The sequence below is a fragment of the Cyanistes caeruleus genome, chromosome 10 (genome assembly GCF_971803275.1).
Source record: "Cyanistes caeruleus chromosome 10, bCyaCae1.hap1.1, whole genome shotgun sequence".
Taxonomy (NCBI): Eukaryota; Metazoa; Chordata; class Aves; order Passeriformes; family Paridae; genus Cyanistes; species Cyanistes caeruleus.
This window is the reverse complement of record NC_141710.1, coordinates 22064271-22080794: the sequence shown is the minus strand read 5'-3', so window position 1 is coordinate 22080794 and position 16524 is coordinate 22064271.

Genomic DNA, 16524 nt, shown 5'->3' with positions numbered 1-16524 from the left:
CATTTGTTTCAGGCTTTAGATGAGCTCCCAGATCAACATTTCTGAGGCTGCAGGACTGTGAGTTACATTAACACTGGAAATGAAGAATGATCAGGAAATATAATTTAATTTTTTCGCAAGCTGCCTTTGATCACTTTCCATAAACTTTGGTGCAGTTCAAATTCCACTTTCATGACCATTAACCAAAGGCCAGTTTTAAAATCTCATAAACCAGGATCTGCAGGAAATTAACTTTAAATTTGCTCTGGAACTGCTTGTTCTTATGACCAGGCAAGAAATAGAAGTAACATCATTTTACTTACCTGATGACTTTCAATAAATAGACTTTCAATAAAAACAGGGTATTTTTAGTCCTCAGGAGGAGATTGTGTTACTTATTAGTTGTGAGTTATTTGCTCCATTTTGTCCATACAGCAAGAACCTTGTTTTCCTTCTTCCTCCCCTGTTTTTGGCTGCAGAGGCATTCATGGAATGACAGCAACCAGTCAGATGAAGACATTTTACCTTTAGTCACATCAGATCCCATTTAAGATGGAAAATTAAAATTATTTCAATTCAAGGGAAACCCTGAACAGCTTTAATCCCTTAAATGATAGGAGAGAGCCAGTTAAATCCATTGGGGAGCAAAACCCAAGCAGGGTTGGATTTACTGCACATGAAATTGCTACGTTCAGTCATTTTTTATCATTCTTCATAGAAAAAAAGATTTCCTTGCTCAGCCAGAGCTTGTGGTTTGATCACAAACCTTGGGCTCAGCCAAGCACAGGCAGAAATGAACTCAACACCTCCAAGCATCAGAGTTCCCCTGATGAAAAGAGACGTTCACCTCGAGGTGTGCAGTGCAGACCAGGCCATTAATTTGTGCCTTCAACTAAAAACACACAGTGCCTTTATTGGCCCTGCTTGACTCAAAACTCAACCCAAAACATCCAAAACTGGAGCCAAGTTGGAAGTTTTTTGTGAGGCCAGGTGATTTTCAGGTTTCATTGCCACGTTTCAGGCTCTGTGACCTGCAGCCTGCACATCTGAAGGTAAAGCAAGGCTGATGCCTCCAAGGAAAAGCACTTTGCAGTAATAAATGGGAGGATTATCTCCAGTGCTTCCAGTGAATACAGCTGCTGGGCAGTGTTTTATTTGTTCACTTTATAAGGATAAAAAAAAAATGAACTTGTTTTAAGCCATTCAGGTTTAAGACAGGCTCTATCTGCTTGGAAAGAAAGATTAGCACTTATTAGAGCCTAATCTTAATGATATCCATTTATAAATAGGGCTTCAAATTGCCTAAAACATTTAAACACGATGAATTATAAAAACTTAAGACAGCTGAAGTCTTCAGAGAGGAAAAAAAAATTGAAAACCTGAAGATTTATCTACAAAGATTAAAGCAGCTTTAGTGGCAAAGCCCTAGGAAAATAAAAGAAAATATCAGAAGGAAAATGGAAGCTTTTGCTGTGTCTGTACAAGGCAAATTAAGTTATAGATGTGGTAAAAGGGCTTAAAAAATTATAAAAATGTAACCATTTAGCTGATGTTTCATAGCCAAAGACATCACAACTGCTTACATTTCTCTAATCCTTTGTTTTTCTGAATCTTCAGTCTTTGCTTTTCGTAGAGAAGAGTGTTACTGCACTGAGGCATTTTCAGGTTTTAAAAAATAAAAAATGATGCTTTTTTATTTATTTTTTTTCCCCCACACTGTAGGAAAGAGAGAACATAACTCTTGTTTTTGTGCAGGTATTGAAGTGCAGCAGCAGGGGAGTTCCTGGCTGATTACAGGGTGAGGCAGGTTACAAGCGCTGCCTTGCAGAAATTCCACACTTTAGCACTGAAATTTCCACCTCAGCCCAGGATCATCCTTCCCTTTGACCCAAAAGCTTCCCCATCCCGAGTGAAAAGGTGTTTTGTGCCCAGCCCTCAGAGGAGCCTGGATAAGAAAAGCCTTTTCCTGAAGGTTTTCAGTGGAGGATGGGTGTGAGGAGCTGGAAGCCAGATAAGTGCAGGGTTCTCCAGAGCTGAGAGGGCTTTGCCAGCAGGTTCGGGGCGTTTCTCCAGGTGTGCCTGTCAGAAGATGTCCCCACCAACTTGAAAATCACCATGGCAGCACCGATTGCAAACAGATGGATTTTTCCTGGGCATGCAGGGAATGGGCAGCTGGGTTTTTATGGAAGGCTGGGCTGAATTTGCTTTGCTTCTGCTCGCCTGATCCACGATGACACATTTTAAATGCCCAGGGTTATACAGACGTGAGCCTGAACTCACCTTGCATGCTTTCTTCTGCTGCTCTGGCTCACAGCCCTGCTGTTCTTTCCTGATATCCCAAATTCCTCAGTGCTGCTTTCCACAGAGCCACTGCAAGACTTTTGCTGTCTTTCCATGATTTGCTGTTAATGTTCTCAAACAGCTCTTGGCTGGTTTAGGGCAGCTTTTACCTAAACTCAACAGAGAATTCTGTTGTTCAAAGTAGTTAGGAACATTTTCCTTCCATTTTCAAAACTCCAGCACCTCAGTTTCTTTCCATTCCACAATGAACAAACACCAGGAATCAGGAATTTGCTTCCAATAACATGCACAAACTTCCTAGAAAGACTGAAACTGAGAAATCCTCAACTGAACTTTATCTATTGGCATTCACTTGGCACGGTTGGTGAGTGCACCTCACTTTTGCAATTCATCTCTGTAATAGATTTGCAGAGCTTCTTCAAAGCCTTGCCAAGTTATTTCAGGTGTCATCATCAATATTTTCTTCAAAAATTGGATATGAGAAACAGTAAATGGGCAGTTTATATGTGAATAATGATTAGCTTGAGCAGCAATACCAAATCATTTCCCATAGCCCTGGTAGAAATAGTTCAATGATTCTACATCGATAAAAGAGGGTAAGACACAAAAAAGAATGCAGATGACAGCCCAGTTTTACAGCCAGAATGCCAACAGATCATCTTTTAAAGCATTTTCACTGGAATTGCTTACAAATATGAGGAAATGTTGCTTATTTAGCACATCTGTAGGGGGGAGAGAGAGATGCTTCCCTAGAGAAGACCTTTTTAATATAATCATTTAAATAATTCTGTCTTGCAAAAGTTTGCAGTTTTAGTAGACTGTAAGAAACATGATAAGGGTGGTTTGGTCTTCTTGTATTAAATTCCTTTTTGTAGCTAAACCAGTGCAGTGGTTTATTGAAACCTGAAAAATCAAAAACCTGCTTTTCTGGGCTGGCAGGGATGTCAGCCCCTAGAAGTCACGTTGCTGTCATTTGTGATTTGCTGAATAACTGTGATCAACAGGCAGACCTTACAGAGGGCACTGGGATGCAGGTGGGACAGAAAAGGGGTGGGAGCAAAATTCATTTGTGCATCCTCCAAATCTTTGTGGTGTTAAAAAAAGGACTCGTCTCATTCCTGGTTTAAGTTGCTGGGAAACTTTCCATCCTAAAACAACTTTGCTAGTTCTGTGATAAATAGAGGAGGGTGAGAAGGGATGCTGGGGAGAAATTGTTCCCTGGAAGGGTGGGGAGGCCCCAGCACAGGCTCCCAGAGCAGCTGGGGCTGCCCCTGGATCCCTGGCAGTGCCCAAGGCCAGACAGGACATTTGGGCTTGGAGCAGCCTGGGACAGTGGAAGGTGTTCCTGCCATGGCAGGGTTGGAATGAGATGAGATTTAATGTCCCTTGCAGACCATTCTGGGATTCTGTGAGGTTCTTAAATTTCTTGCTGCAGGCTGTCAGAATTCTGAATGTCTGGAGAAATAACTTTCATCAGTTCTGTACAAGTTTGCAAGATGTAAACTTTGAAAAGCTTTTTCTCCCTCATGAATTTAGTATCAGAAATGCTCATTTCATTTAGTCATAGAGCCCCTTGAGTGGAACCTGGAGCTCTGGACAAGCCATTTAAAGGCAGTGACAATGAATGGGAGAGGAAAACTTCTCAGGAAGCTCATCTGAAGCATTGACTGCAAATTCTTTCATTCTATGCAAGAATTCCTTTCTTCATTTCATTTTAAGAACTACAACTCTCAATATATCCACATCTCACATAGTCTGCTCCATATCCCTCTGAAAAAGGGGGAAAATTTATCTCTGGATCATCTCAATGGAAGAGATCTCCAACATTTTTGACCTCCCAGCACAGCTGGGTTTCTGTGATTTTACACTGTGATTTTGGCCTTAAGGTATCTCAGTCCTGCCTGAATTCTGCTGGAGATGCCAGAGCTCCTTCCCAGCTGGAATTCCTGCTGTGCTTTTCACAGAAAACTCCTGACAGGACTCCATAATTAAATGTAATCACTGTGAACACTGGTACCCCCACGGTGAGCCCTCTTTCCATGTAAAATCCCACAAAAAATGTAATCTCTGTCTCACAACTCCATAAGGGGTGTTAAAATTACACCCTTGCTCATGGCTCCACCAGAATTTTATGAGAGAAATTAGCACATGGTCAATGTTTGAACAAAAATGCCTTCATAGTGCAAATGTTGTAGTCTGGTTGTTGGGTCATTACCAGGCAGAAATATCCATCAGGAAGTTGCTGACAATCCTGCAAATAAAGAAGGAAAGGATTCACCTTGTGACTACAAAAAAAAATTCAACAAAAAGCCAAGCAAATACGGCTGGATTTAGAACAAAAAACGAAAAGGGGAAAAAACGCTTCCAATTTAGAAGAGCTTCACTGGAATCCTTTTTTTTTATATCCCAAGAAGCGATAGAAATTAATCATCTCTGCTGGCATGCCAAAGTTAGAGACTAAAACATTGGTCCTGCAAGTAAATACAAGCGAAGGTCTTGCTGTTAAAAATTCATGTAAAAATCATTCCAGCAGAGGAATAAGATCAGATATTTTCTTCCAGTTCCAGCAAGCTGACAAAGGAAAGAATTAGATACCAAGTCACAGCGTGCATGAATTAATCAATATGGATTTCAAATGCATCTCCGTGAGAGCTGCAATAAGAGGAGCAGACAATTATTGCATGGCCAAAACCAAGCTGCTACAGAAACAGAATTTTCCTTCTGACATTTAAGTTTCTAATCTTTTTTACCACGTAATGAATAAAAACTGTACTTAATTGCTAATAATGAGATTTTAATTTCAGAAATTAGACCTTATACGTTTTATATTTTTTAAACCAAATTATCTTTCTCAGCACTCCCAAAAAAAACCATGGGGCCTACATATTCAAAGGGAAGGGGAATTTATTTAATGCTAATCATTACTGTGAACTTTGGGTTTTCATCAGTTGCTAAATGGCCTTGGCATTAGAAAATACCACAGTGATAGGTAATGTCACAGAACATTAACAATTCCATTTTTCTTATCAATTAGGCTGACCTTATCGACACTTATTATTTATTTGAACAAGAAAAATCTAAACACATCATGGATATTACAGTCCAACTACCACAGAGTTCTCTTAATGCTTTTCCTTACCCAAGGCTTTCCATATTTCATCTATGAAGACACTAATAAAAACTGCAATTGTATAATCAGTAAAAGCAGGGATTTCTTTTCTTTTGTTTTTACATATCCTACAAATCATCTGCCATTTATTCAAACCCATCATTTAAGAAATAGCTCCGTTCTCACATCAGAAAACAGCAGATTTTTTTTATTAAAGGCATTTTTGTCAATAATGATAGTGTGGAAGGATGTGGGGAATTTTCTGTCTCCTCTCAGAACCCCTTTGGCAAACGGAAAACATAAAATGGCATAAAATAATGGACATCTAAGTGACAGTGGAGATGCTCAAGAAAAGGGGTTCACAACTGAAAATGTGGTGGTTGCAAATGAAAAGTTGACACTGGCAAACTCCATCATAAAAATAAGGTTAAATTACCTCCAATTCCCTCCTAGCATCCTTGCTGGATGTAATAAATCATTGTTCAGCTTTAAAACAAGTTGAAAAGCAGATTAAGGACCAGAAAACTAAACCAGAAATTAACTTAAAGGCAAAATTTACATTTCCAAGGTGTAACACTAAAATGAGGCAACTGTCAGGGCCCAGCAGCCCTGGGTGTCCTGGAGCTGGAGTTTCTTCCAATTCTTTGTTTTGAATTAAATTACGAGAAACATCCATGGACATCCTCACCATTTCTTTGTCAATCCTTGTATTTTCACACTGACAAACAGCAAAAGATAATGGAAAGAAGTCAAATTGAAAAACATATATTACTTAAGACTTTTTTTTTCTCTTCTTGCTCCTGAACTTTCTGAAGCCAGGCTCAGGTGGACTGAACTCCTTTGTGCTACCACTTCCACAGCTGAAGGGTTTGGCCTAAACTGAGCTCCTCCTCTTTTGGGGATTGTTGCAAAATCTGATAATTCCCAGGATTGTGAGAAAAATGGCTCAAATAGAGGCAAAAAGGTTTGCCCAGTAATTGATGATGATGAAGACAATAATTAATATTTTAAAAACATGGAGAACCCTCATTTATATTAAATTACCAATTTTTGTTCTCTGGGGAAAATGCAGCATCTCAGGGAAAAAAATTCAAGTTGCAGCATGGCCAGGTCCATCCTTGGAGCTCTTCTCCAAGACAGGGACTCTGTGCTTGGTGAATTCCCAATATCCCAATTCCAGTGATATTTGTCAAATATCATTCTGCACGGCAATATTAAGAAATGTTTCCAAGGGTTGGGAATCTAAAGAAAATCCCTGATGTTTGGAGCCTCTGTCCCTTCCAGATCAGCTGTTCATGTGAACAGACCATGGTGCTGCTGACTTCCAATTCCACTGGGCAGCTCCTTGAATCCATCACAGATCAGAAATTCGATGCAAAGCAAACATTTAGGACGTGGGAGAAAGTGGAGAATAACTGGCAAAAAAATTATTCTGAAAAAAACCCAAAAAACTGTAGAGGATTTACCATCTGTTTTGTTTTCCATCCAGGTACTTCTGGGCTCCAAACAAGCTTTTGTGCCTTGGAAATTCACCAGTTTTCTGAAAAAAATCCCTTGTTGCTATGGAAATACCATCCCTTCCCGATGAATACTTCTTGATGGTGGAGGACATTGGCAAGACTAAATGTAAACTTTTGGAGTTTTTTTAAATGATGTGTCAGACAAAAGCGGCTGGAGCAGGGAGAATTCCTCAGCCCCCAAAAACCACTCGTGTTATCATCACCTGCATGTGAGGAACATGTGTGATGGGGTCATTATCCATCCCCAAAACACATCCAGGGTCCCCTGGAGCTCCTGGCAGGGCTGCTGTGGAGAGCAGGGCTGAGCTGAGGGCTGGCTCCGTGCCCAGAGCTCTGTTTTAATGAAACACAAAGTTGAGAGGGATCAATAACGCTCTCCCCTCCCAAACAGCCCGTTAGAGCAAGCTTTGGGAAGGTGATGGGGAAGGAAATTAGATGTCTGTGAAAACTGGCAACATTCCTGTCAGGTTCACACCACGGAGGCTGCCTTGTCATTCTGTGGCAAACCTCAGCAGGGGGATAGAGAACAGAATGAAAGACAAGAGCGTGTGAAAAGAACATGAGAGAAAACCTCTTTTTTTCCCCCCTCTCTCCCCTTCCTCCCACTTGTTTTTTCTCTCTTCCTGCATGCCAGCAACCCCCAAGTGAAACTCCCCCAGATGTGACCCTCAAGATGAGCAGCCAGCCAGAAAAACAGAGCTGGTGATGTTAAAACCCCCACTCAGAGCCCTCCCATAAACACAACCTGATGGCAGCTGAGGCTGCTATCGACCCCTGAGTAGAGTGGGAAATAAAATGAAGCCACCCCTTCAGAATTAAGACCTAATCCATCCTCTTGCAGCTCAGACTTGTGCACTGATTTATGACCAAATTCCTCCCACCCCTAGGATGCACTCACCATCACAAACAGGCTCAGGGACCACTCAGAAAAATTAAAACGCAGCTCAGCATAAGCATGGCAAATCTGTCTGTTAACCTTGTGGGTTTCTTCAAAGGGTAATACCCAATGGAAGTAATTTCAAAAGCAACACATGAAACTGAAAAAAAAAAAAAGCAATTTAAAGATGGTGTGCCAGTGAGATCTTGTGGTTCTCTAATAAATTGATGTCAGGAGCTGAAATTTTCACAGAATCCCAGAATGGTTTGGGCTGGGACATAAAAGATAACACAGCTCCACCCCTGCCATGGGCAGAGGCACCTGCCATTGTCCCAGGCTGCTCCAAGCCCCAGTGTCCATCCTGGCCTTGGACACTTCCAGAGATCCAGGGACAGCCACAGCTGCTCTGGGCACCCTATGCCTCACCATCCTCACAGGGAAGAATTTTTTTCCCTAAAATCCAATCTAAACCTACTCTGGCTCAGTGGGAAGCCATTCCCCCTGGTCCTATCACTCCAGGCCCTTGTCAATTGTCCTTTTCCATCTCTTCTCTCGGCTCCTTTCAGGAACTGAAAAGCTGTGATAAAGTCACCTCAAAGATTTCTCTTCTCCAGGCTGAACAATCCCAATTCTCCCAGCCTTAGAGCAAAGCTGCCCATCCCTCTGATCATCCTGGTCTCAGACTCCTTTCCTGTGCTGGGACCCAGAGCTGATAAAAATAGCAATTGTGTAATCAGTAAAAGCAGGGATTTCTTTTCTTTTGTTTTTACATATCCTACAAATCATCTGCCATTTATTCAAACCCATCATTTAAGAAATAGCTCCATTTTCACATCAGAAAACAGCAGATTTTTTTTATTATTATTAAAGTCATTTTTGTCAATAATGATAGTGTGGAAGGATGTGAGGAATTTTCTGTCTGGGGAATTTTGCCTTTGGCAAATGGCAGCTCTGCAGGTGGGGCCTCACCTGAGCAGAGGGGCAGAGGGGCAGGATCAGTGTGGGCAGCGTGCTGGAGACACAGCTGGGGTTTTTAAATCACTTGCACGTTTGGCTGTTCTTATTGGGAGCTCTCCTGTTTTGAAACCTTCCAGTGTTTGATTCTGATTTTTCATTTGTGAAGCCTGAGCCGAGTGCAGTTCCAGAGCACTCCCACTGATGTCAGCAGCATTACAGCTAAGCTGCTTTATGCCACTCCAGCAGCAGTCCTGCTTATTGCAGCTCCTTTCCCTTCCCTTCAGCTGCCTGCTCATCTTACCCCATTCTTCTGAGACTCTTTTTTGCAACCTTTTCAGGATGAATTCATCCCGTGTTTCTGGCCCCCTGCAGGGAGTGCTCTGCTCAGACCATCTTGTTCCAACAAGAAGCCTGAGGAGAGCCCTCTGTGCCAGGGACACCTGGCAGCACTCACAGCCCTGCTGCTTCCTTCTGTTTGTTCAAATATTTCTAATGATGGGGGAAACAAATTGTAACAGCTACAAATCTCCTGCCAGAGTGACCAGACTTGCATCATAAAGCTTTGCACAATCAATACTTGAGAAAAGCCAAGTGGTCCCTTGGTAAGTTAACATTTTATTTTTGTGAGTTTAGAAAGGGCTGTGGTAGGAAACAGTTCAAAGCAGCATTCAATGTGCTGAATACTTTTTCTTCCAAGTGCAAATCAGTGACTGTACCTGTTAAGATTGTATTAGAATGATAAAACAAATTAAAACAGATTTATTGCATTTATAAGATTCCCTTTTGAGATGGAAATAGTCCTGCTTTTAAAACATGAATTAATCTATTCTATACAGGTTGCCCACATTGAAAAAGTATTATCAAAAACTGTAGGATTGCCTTTTGAAGTAATTTTTTAATCTTTCACTGCCTGAAATAAATCAGTAGAGATCACTTTTTAGGTAAGGCTGAGAAGAGAATGGAGCTGCAGCAAATTTCTGGCATGGGACCACAATGACAGCAGAAATCTCTTGTGGTAGGAACAAATGCTCCCAGGAATTTTAGCGAGGAGCTCATGGGTCTGGTTTGTGCACACAGCAGCCCTGGGCTCAGCTCCTCCCCTGCCTGCTCATGCCTGGCCACAGGGCACAGTCTGTGGGGACCAGGTTGGTTTGGGATGCTCAGGGGAGCTCCACGCTCCCTGTGCAAACTGGAATTGAACTCATGCATTACAATTTTTTCTTTGAAAAACCTTTCCATGAAGAAATTCCTCCTGATGTCCATCCTGACCATCCCCTGCTGCTCAAGGTCGTTTCCTTTCATCCCATCACTGGTGGCCTGCAGGAAGAGCCAACCCCCTTTTTTTAGAGTCATTTTCTCCGTTGATTTGTTGTTACCTTGTGAAAAACACTTTGAAACACTAATCTGCTGCAATTTCTGGCAGTGGCAGGAAATCCCTCCCAGAGACCAGCCAGCAGCAGGACAGGAGATACTCACCATCAGCTCAAAACTGCTTTAAAGTGCTTGTCCTTTGTCCCCAGTGCCCCATTTGGAGCACTGGAGCAGCACCAAGGGGGATGAAGAGCCCCATGGAGATCCAGCCCCAGCACTGGCAGCAGAGGGACAGAGCAGTGTCCCAGCAGGGACAGCCCAGTGCCAGCCAAGGCAGAGCTCTGCTATCACACACTTGGCATTATCACACTGTTTATTGCACTTTTCCCCTGCCAGATGATTGAAACCAATTAAATTATTGGAACCAGGGAAGTGATTTATCTTCAAAGTACTGCTCTTGCCTGAGAAAATTAGATAAAACTACTGACTTTTCTGAAGTTTTATTGCTCCGTGTCTTTACTCATGGAAGGAAGTTGCCTACGTCTTTTGGGAGAGTTATCTCTGACCTGGAGCAGGACTGGGTGTAAATCAGCCTTCTAATGAAAACTTCTGTATCTGAATGGCTGCCAGATCTAATCCCACAAAAATCCATGTCAAAGAAAGTTAAAATTCATATTTAGGGCTTTCTTATCAGAATTATTTGGCTTAAGAAACACATTCCTTTAAACGCCCCACTTATGGACACAATAAGAGAGTTCCTTTCCTCCTGAGAAACAAATTCAATAATTGTCTCATTTCCCTGATCTGAGAAGCAAATTTGTTCTATCCACAAATGCTGTATCACTCTCACACACAAAACCAAGCCCTTACGTTATTTCAATTATTGAGAAATACTCTTGAGAAGCACTCTGTAGCAAGTAGAGAGTGGCTCTCATGGCAAATACAAACTTGGACTTTCAATTGTGTAGTGCCCCACTTCAGAATTTTTAAGTCAAGATGGCAAAATTTCAAAGAATAATAATTTTTATTTTTTTTCTGATCTTTGTCAAGGCAAGTCAAACTTTCCTTTAGAAAGGCGTTCAGATATTGACTTAGAACTCCACTTCAAAAGGATCACCAACACCCACACCCCCTTTTCTTCCATTCAAAGAACTGCCACAACATATTTATTTTCTTTCATGGGGATCTTATTTATTGCTGGACAAGCAGGATACAAAGAAATAGGATCTCTGTAATGCCTTAACCCAGACTATAAACTTCAATCACATGAGGGAGCTGAAAAGGGGATTTGGAAAGCATCTCAGCAGCTCTTGGGAGAATCCTGCCCCAAATCCATCCTGCTGTTTATCACCTTCACTGTCCTAAAGGCATCAGCTGAAAAGGAATAAAACCAATGGGGCTCTTCCCATTTGCTTTAATGGGTTTTGGATCAGTGCCCAAGCACATTAAGTTTCAGAGATAAATATATTTTTAATTCAATCAAATTTTCCAAAGTTTCTGTCGAGATCAATCAGGAACTGAGAGGTCTTGTGGGAAAGAGCCCAGGCCCACACACAACTCTGCCTTCCCTTAAAGCTTAAGCAAAAGCAACCCAGATTTAGGCACTGGGAATTCCAAACTCCTCTTAAAATATTTAACTTTCCTCTGTTAATGGCTGTCTCTGGCTGCTGTTGCAACAGCGTCCGGTGTGAATCCCCATCAGTGACACATTAACTGTTCCCAAAGGCCTTGGGCAGGATTAACATGCACAACTACCTGGAAAACAGTGTCACACCTCTCCACTGGTCAGTGGTAAAGCAGGTTTGCCTTGAAAAACAAAGCCTAAAACAAGGACACAGATAAGCCTAACATGAAAAACAATTTGATTAATGCACCAAGGGCCAAAACAGGCGAGCAGCAAATGCTGAGCTGTCAGGGCTGCCTTTGGAAGAAATTAATGGAGGGAACAAGGTTTCAGTTTAATGAGATTACGAGAATTTAAGAAATGCTCATTTCTGTCTCAGTTTACCTGACATTTTTGTTTACCTTGCAACCTCTTCTGTAACAGAGTTCAGAGCTCTGCATTTGTAGCTAATACATTACATAGGGTTCCTGATAATCTTGCCCTGTGTGGCTCCCACAAGAAATTGCTCTGTCCTGTGCCCTTTTCCTTCCATTCCATAGAAAAAGCAGCCAGAAGCAGCCTGTGAAATCCCCCTTAGTCAGCACAGGGCCAGGGCTCAGCCCAGCCTTTACCCTGCAGATGCAAAGCCATCCCTCACTCCATCACCAGCTGAACGTGAACAAAACAGCTTTAGGCTAAAAGCAATCTAATCTAAACCAGAGAAATACTGTGACATTAAAAGCGCTGGAAATATATGATAGAACATCTAGAAAGCTTTTAATCTGGATGGGTTGGAGATAAGGCTGTTGTCACTTGCGGGAGGCACGACAAGCTCGGTGTGACTCAGTGATGGATGGCCCAGCCTGTGAGTGCTGGGTCTGTACAGAAACATTATTTGTGGCCTTCTCACAAACATTCATTGTCACTCTGCCTATTTTAAATCTGAGCCTGCTCAAGCTTTAAAGGAAGAGAATGCCATAAATAATGGGTTAGAAACTTCTGAAATTGAGCAAAAAAGCTTTTCTGTGCATAAAGGTGGCAATGGTTTAAAGTCCAATATATTGCCATCTCCTCAGACTAGAAGTTGTGGGAGAGTGGGAATTTTCTCTCTTCAAGAGTATAAAGGTTTAATTTCGAGCCCTGAGAACAGAAATAATCAGGTCTAAGTCCCAGGGCCAAGCAAATCCGTGTCCCATTTGCACCTCAGCCCTGCACAGCTGATTTGGGGCCGGTGTGCACCGATGGCTTTCCATTCCTGCGAGGCACAAAAGGCCACCGCTGCAGCAGATCAATTCTTAAAAATTGGCCTCCCCTGAAACTCCTCAGGTTTGAAATTAAGTTTAAGTGATATGAAGAGGAGAGCATTCGGTGCGAGCACCAGGCAGCGAGAAGGGAAGGTCCCTGTGCTCCTGCAGCAGCGGCAGATACATCTTCCTGTCACCTCCAGAGCAGCCACCGCTGCCTCCTCACGCCCTCAAACTCAGCCAAACCCCCTGTGCTCCCCCCTGCTGCTGACTCTGCCACCCCAGGTACACACCTGGGCAGAGGGAACTGCTGCTTTCCTTTCCCTGTGCCCCCGGATTATTTTAATTATCTGACTCAGAGTTTCTCGGAGCAAGGATAATTTTTCACCACTTAGAAAGCATCAAGCATCTACTCTGCGTGTAATTGAGGTCCTAAAGTCGTTAAGGCAGTAACACAGGAGAGCTGTAAAAAATTATCAGAGAAAATACAGACGGAAGAGATAAGATACAGCTCTGGGAAAAGGAACAAAAGTCCTTTAAAGTTCTATTCTTCGCGTCTTTGGCTTAATTAATTAAATCTCAGCTTGCTTTGCTTCATGAAAGCTCCCCATGCTTGGCAGTGTCCAAGGCCAGGTTGGACAGGGCTGGGAGCAACCTGGGATAGTGGAAGGTGTCCCTGCCATGGCAGAGGTCTGGAATGAGATGGACTTGAGGATCCCTTCCAATCCAAACCATTCCACGATTCCATGGCTCTCGTATCCATGGCACTGATGCTAAAATGGCTCTGAATTAATGAACACATATCTGACATTACCCATTATCACGTTACTCTGCAAATATGTTCTTGCAGGAGGAGATTTTATTTGCTTTGAAGTTTACGTGGTACTGGGGAAAAAAACAGGCTTTGACCTTGTAAACAACTCTGCACTTAGGATTTAATTTTTCAAAAGCATACGTAAACCTGAATAGTCCTCCTGAATTCAGCATGACTCAAATCTCTGCAGGATTTGGTCTGGCAAATTACACATGCAAATTATTCTACAAGAGGATATTTTGCAGATTGACTTAAACTTGAGCATGAGCCAATAGAGTAACTATTGCAGTAAGATATGTAAATTGCTTTGAATAAAGCCCATTTTCTAGTGACAAAATATTTTCCAGGAGAAATGAGATGACAAACACTCAACCAGATACTGCAGAGAGCAGCATCTCCTGAGCAAAAGCTGCCTCTGAGGTAGGAAAGCAGCTCATTGTTTTCTTCCTGCAATCTGACCTTGCTCCTTAATGAATAGCAAAGTTCCCGGCAGAGAAAGAATTAAAGCTGGAGTTTTTTTAAAGAAAGTACCTCTTAAAACATTTCTGTCAGTTTAGGCAAGCACTGAATCCTCAACTACTTTCCCCAAATTTATCCAGAACAGGTATTAAGCTGGAAAATGGAGGAAATGAGCTTGTCTACAGAGATTTCTTGCCTTTCAGATTCAAAGAGGAAATTACAGTAAAACACTGCCAGAATAGTGGGGTTTTTTTTCATATTCAAAGACACACAAAGTGTTTTTTTCCTTTTTTTTTTTTTTTCAGTTGAAAACATCCATGATTGCCATGATCAATGTTTTGACACCACCTAATGCAATCAAGCATCCAGCTCAGCTGCTTAATTCCATTTTCATGTGGCTTCCCTGATAGACAGGGATGGGTTGGTACCAGTGGGAGATCAGGCTGGGGGTCAGCACTTCCTTACTCTGAATTAATGATATCCAACCTTGGGGACAGCACAATCCCTGCAAGCACCAGGTTCTTCTCTGGGCTCACACTTGCATTTGTTCTTTAGGGTTAGAACAGGAAACTCAGAGGAAACCTTAAATTTGGAAGTGAATAAATGACAAGTAACTTCACTGCACTCAAACTCTTTGGTTTAAATCAGATGAGGATTTGGTCGCTCGTGGTTTTAAAGCATTCCAAGAACATCTGAATGCCTGGAAACTCCAGCTGGATTTCAGTCAGGGAACTTACCCAAACCACAATACAAAAAGTAGAAAAGTGACCTCCCTGATTCTGGTTCCTCTGATGAAAAACCCAGGACCGGGTTGGAGAGAGGGAATCCTAGCTAGGACCCAAGGGTTGTGTAAGGATGAGATCCCAAGCAATGGCTGAAAACGTTGTTCCAAAGAGAAAAGAGAGCACATTGGAAAAAAAACAAATGGCACAGCAAAGACAATTGCCCTGGATCTGCATTCTGTGTACACACCTTCCTTTGGAAGAGGAGGTTTATTTTTCTGCCAGCTTTGCTTGCTGCTTCTTTCTTTTTATTTCTCCTCCACACTCACTGACAGAGTTGCTCCGCTTGTTTTGCTCAGGATCATGAATTTCTTTTGGGAACAGGCTCTTCTCATCAAATATTGCTTTCAAGGCTACAAAACAGGAGTGAATTCCACATCAAAATCAGGGGAACATTTGGTGAGGTGCACTGTGAAAATCAGGCTGCAGGAAGGGTTTAAAAAATGAGAGAGGCAGAGCTCGAGCACTGCCCTGCTCCAAGAAAAACACCAGATTTTCTGCTTCCACTTCTGCTGACAAGTTTAGATTTTGGGGATTCTTCTCCCTCCTCAGTTAGGGAACTGAGACTTGTTCAGCCCTAAGGGCTGCAGTGTTTCCATCCCTGCCTCACACCCTTGAGTTCATTGGCCAGGTCTAGCAAATCTGATGGAATGGAGTCATGGAATTGTTAAGGGTGGAAAATGCCTTTAAGGTCATCATGGTCAATACAGAACCACCCCCATATTCACCATTAGACGGGGAAGGGTGAAGATGTCAGGGAGCAGAATTCCTACAGAACAGGAGTGAAGAGAGTCTGGATGGATGAGGAACAGCCCTTCCTTGGGGATGACCCGTTCCTGGGCAGTCTTCAGCCAGAGCCAGCACCTTTTTTGGGCACCAAAATCAAACCAGTCCATCTCAAGGGAGAAATCCCTGGCAATGTGACTTCCCCGGTGTTTTTGTAACTGCTGATTCAATTTCATTTCTTCCCCACCTAAAGCTTTGGACTGAAAATCAGCTGCAGATCCTGAAACATCCAAAGAGAGAGGCCTCCCACCCTGCATGTGCTACTCCTTCCGAAACCTTCCCTGTATCAAGCAGAACTTTGCTTTTAACTTTTTCACAGGGGCAAATTAATCCCCCACTCAACTCAGGGAGTCTGGGCTGGCTTTTTCTCCCCACCCTCCTCCTCCAAGTCTCCATTCCTTTAATTTATTAGAACTCCAATCCTGCCATTAAGGACTGAAAAAAATAATCAAATTATCCTCTACTGAAACAAGAGCTCTAAAACTGTTCCCTGAAGGTCTGCATGACTGAGCAGGTTTAGCCTGCAGCCATTTATTTACATGGATACAGCGGGATGGTCTCCAAGGATTCCTCCAGTCCCAGACAAGATTCCTTCTCCTCATGTGCATCAATCCCTCCTGCTAAAGCCAGACTAATTCATGAATAGGAATAAATGATACTCTCTGAGCTGTTACTATGACACCTGATAGTATCTCAGGAGCAGCGTGGGAGGAAGGGCTGTGCTGCCTTCTTTGGGAAAGGAGCCTGAGGAGTTGCCTCGCTCGGAATTTCACACACTCGGA